The sequence below is a fragment of the Nothoprocta perdicaria genome, unplaced genomic scaffold, assembly GCF_003342845.1.
Source record: "Nothoprocta perdicaria isolate Ctin4 unplaced genomic scaffold, notPer1 scaffold_0, whole genome shotgun sequence".
Lineage (NCBI taxonomy): Eukaryota > Metazoa > Chordata > Aves > Tinamiformes > Tinamidae > Nothoprocta > Nothoprocta perdicaria.
In genome coordinates this window covers 12,394,402-12,398,827 of record NW_020454092.1, presented here as the reverse complement: position 1 = coordinate 12,398,827, position 4,426 = coordinate 12,394,402, and positions in this window count along the sequence as shown.

The following is a 4,426-nucleotide window of genomic DNA, read 5'->3' as shown; positions in this document are numbered from 1 at the left end:
AGTATTTCCATATTTCAGCTACACAGTGGATTACATTTAATTAAAACATCCAAACAAGGTTACTTTTGCTAATACCAAGCTCAGAGACGAGGAGATATTTTATCAGCTTTGCTCTCAACCAGGCTTTGTATCTCCATCACYTCCATCCTCCGTTCCAAACTTATCTCTGTATTTTTGATCTTGAGAGAAAACTCTCAGATTATAAACTCCTTTGAATGAGCAAAACCTGTTTTATCATCTTTTTCAGGGAGGCAGAGATATACATYGTGTGTACAATAAATTAAACAGCAAATGTTCCTGCTTCCTTCCCTTCACCTTCCTCCCGAGTCCGAGGAGGCTYCGACCTTCCCGCAGAAAGCAGTGATATTGGCAGGCCCCGGCCAATACCGCTCCCGTGACAAGTACAAGGTGAATACCGRGGACAGAGCCGGGAAGAATGACAGGAAAGCACAAAGGATTCATGGATTAAGAAGGGATTAAGGCTACGGCAGAAACTAGAGGAGGCTGCAAGGAGTTTGAAGTCCCCCAACTATGCCAAGATGGGCTCTCCTGGCTGACGTCCCCAGGCACGTGAGGCTTCCTCTGGCTCTTGTCACACCACCAGACCAGGACCAGGTCTGGTCCACACCACCAGGACACCAYCAGAACACACCAAAGACAACACAACCGCATCTCACCCACGGGACTGCCGGGAGACCCCCTTATCTCCACTCCATCTTTCCTATCCTCCTCCGACTGCACACACACTCCCTAACTCACTATAGGATGCGGATGTGTGTTTTAGTGTCACCTCATCTTTGGGAAAGAAATAAGAATAATAAAAGATGACAAACCATATGCCCGTCCATCCCCACGTTCTGGACTAGAGTTCCCTAAAACTTCCAATAACGAATCACAGACACAAAGCCCAGGCCGGAACGAAAGCTGGCCCGTTCCAGCACAAAGCAGTGTCCATCCCTTTACTCCGCAATCCCCAGCCCCATTCCCATAGGGAGCACGGTTCCATTTTCACTGTGTTAGTAACCTGAATGTTGTGTTCACAGAAATATTGCCAAAACGCTGAAGTGTCAGTCAGAAAACAACAAATTAAAATAAGTAACTACGATTTTTTTTTAATACTGCTTAAAATAACCACCCTTTTAAAGAAAACAAAAATAGAACAAGTGTTATTAAATGCACTGAAACAAATCCATTATTAGCTACAGTAAGGGAAATACGTGTCCCAAGACGATCATCATCCCAGGAACCTGGTTTCCACTGCACAGAGAAGCTGCATCTCCCCCAGCTTCACAAACTGCAGAGCCAAGTAGTGCCGGTTCCTTTGCTCATTAAAGCTCTACAACTGGTGCCTCCTGTATGCCCACATTTCCCGTTTCATTAAGCTCGCTTGACATTAGATGAAGAAAGAGTACAAGAAAATTGCATATTCCTTGCCTAAAGTAAACTTGTCATTTAAGCCCCGTGTATAGATAGAATTTGATACGGTGCTGCTGTAATGAGTCACTGCGYAGCTTTGGAGTTTGTACAACAGTGCTCTTACATATATTTTGCAATGCTTCCCAGCTAGCTCCCATGCAAAAGCAAAGTTTTCCCTTTCCAGGCAGCACAGATCCTGGGTTTGAGCACTACACTTGAACTGGTCTAAATGAAGCTTACTTTTCCTGTCAGATTTTGAGCAAAAGCAAATTCATCTAAGCAGCCCTCAGCAACCATATTAAAGGTAAAAGTTAATGTGTTTCTTTAAAGGAGGGTAAGCAATTACAGAGAACATCACAGGCATGTAAAATTCTTCCAAACAGTGAACACAAGCAACCTGTGGATCAAGTTTCTGCTGAAGCTATTTCTTAGCTACATAAAACTGCATTTATTCAAAATGCTATATYCACTACCTACTGCGGGTGCTTCATTTGAAGAGGATGAGCAATTTCTCACTCGTCTGCAGTGTGGTGGGATAACACATTTGAAGTTTTCCCCATCGCCTCAGCTTCAACTTGCATTTTTAACTTTGCTCAAGTCTATTAGGCGCCTTAACACTCACACCTGGGTTCCAAGAGCCACCAGGAAAAGGGAAGGTACTTAAAATCTCAAATACAAAGGTTTATCCTTTACAATATTACTAACAAGATGAGCTTTAACTCTTTGCCTAGACGCATCCAGCTCATTTCATAGGGAAGTTTACAGTCATTCATAAAGGCAAAGTCTCCGCTTTCCATTTCCGTGTGGGAAAGCTGCTCTCCAAGCACATGGCTCCACATTTAGTACTTGGAGAGATGTCTGTAATGAGTTAGTTAAAGATGATTATTGCTATTCCTTCCTATCTACGTTATCAAATCAAACAGATCTACCAAATTGTACATCTTTCACAAACTGATAGAAACCTGGAGAGAAAAAACATCCTTCCTACAATTATAAAGTTAGCTTTATAATTCTAATTCAAGAAAGAMACAAACAAAAAGGCAGCACTATCTCTTCCCCCCCTCTAAACTCCATATACTATGACCTACAAGAAGCATTTTCTGCTTACAAGTAATACTTAAATGGAGATCTATGGCTGAGCGTTATCACAAGGATTGCACTTACTTGACAGTCTGCTATTAGCCAACTCCATTATCGCTATTTGCAGTTTTTAAATGTACAGATTCAGAAGTAACTGTACAAAGCCTCCATTACAAGTGGATTTATGGAAAGCCACAGCAATAATCACCCTCATTAAGCATATCTTCCCACAGCCCTGCATTATGTGGACACAAAGAGGAAAACATTTCTTCTCCGTTACCCACAAGCTTAGATCTTTTTCCTTATAATCACAAGCTTAGAGAGCTGTCATGGGCAAAAGCAGAGAGGCCACTAAAAATGGTCCCAAAAGCTGACCTAGAGGTTAAATTTATATATAATATATATATATACGTATGTATAAGAATACCTGCATACCTCCCAATGCACAAGCAAATAGACACCAGTGCAGGAAGTTCTGCTTTGATTTTGCAGCAGCTGACATTTCAGCGGCAACATATATGAGAATAAAACATTATCTATAGCTTCAGCTATTCTGCTAAGAGCCTCTACCAGCACTTATCCAAGAGACGTTTACAGATACACACAGGCAAAGAAAAGGGCAGATGGCAATATTTGTAACTAAGCTGAATTATAAAAATCTCTTGAGCTGAACTGATGCATTAACTCCTCAGCCATAAGCKGCTTTAACCCCTTTGCACCTATGGATACGCAACATCCCCCTTCCACGTCCAGCAAGAACCTCATGTGCTGAGATGGTGGCTCCAAGGCTGACATCGAGATCCCGGACGATCCGATAGAGCCACAAGGCAGCGGTTTTGGCACACGGACTGCTCTCCAAGTTGACTGCTGACCCTGCACTTCCACCTACGGATATATTACAGTGCCCAAGTTCTCCAACGCGCCGCTAACCACCACAGCAGAAATAATAAAATCAGGATTAAAGTACACTTGCTCTCTCCATAAAACTGTTCTCGTGAGCCAAGCATTTCCTGCATTAACGTAAGGAGGGCAATGCACTTTATTTGAAAAGAYGTTTTTAAAACCACATGGGCAAACTTGGAACAAACACCGGGCAACCAGGCAGAGATCGGTCACCCAGAGCCCAGGCCCTTAGTAACCTGAAATCAAACGTGTCATTTCTCTTTGAAAAGCAGTGAAGGTGGTTACAGAAGCAGGTAAGAAGATCGCCTTTGCTTTGCCTTCCTCACTCAGATTGTTTTCAGGGGTGCCTAAAACAGCCAATATTCARCCTAACTCACACGCAACGCTTTGATTAGCCAGCGATCTCCACACTAAACCACTTTCTACAGCTCAATTCTCCGCTTGACGGGGGCAGCGTTGGCTTCGACGCTGACCACGCAACTTCATTTGGCTACGTGGAAACAGACACCCAACTCCCAACGCTTCGCAGAGCCGCGCCGGGACCGCGGCGCCGCCGCCCCGCCAAGGGCCGCGTCCGGGAGCGCGGAAACGCGCTCGGTACCGCGGAAACGCGCTCGGTACCGCGGGCGCTGCAAGCGGCGCCGGAGGCCGCGCGCCCAGGCTGGAACCGGCGCATCCATTTGCTGCAAATCCCTGCACGGCCCCGAGCCCCGAGCCCCGATCCCGGCGCGGGGCGGCCGCGCGCGGCCCCGGGCAGCGCGGCTCGCCGTCCCCACGGCACAAGTTTGCCGCCCCGCGGCGGCGGCCCCGGGGCGAGGCGCGGAGGCGCGCGGGGGCGCGGAGCTCTCCGCGGCGATTCACCCATTCCACCTTCTTGCCTCCTCGCCGCGCTGCCCCGGGGCCTCCCGCGCAGGTGCCCGCGGCGCTCCCGCCTCCCCGCGCCGCTCTTTGTTCTCGCCCCGGGACGGCGCCGCGCGCCCGCGCCCCCCACCGGCCCCGGACCCCGACGGGGGGGAAGGGGGGGGGC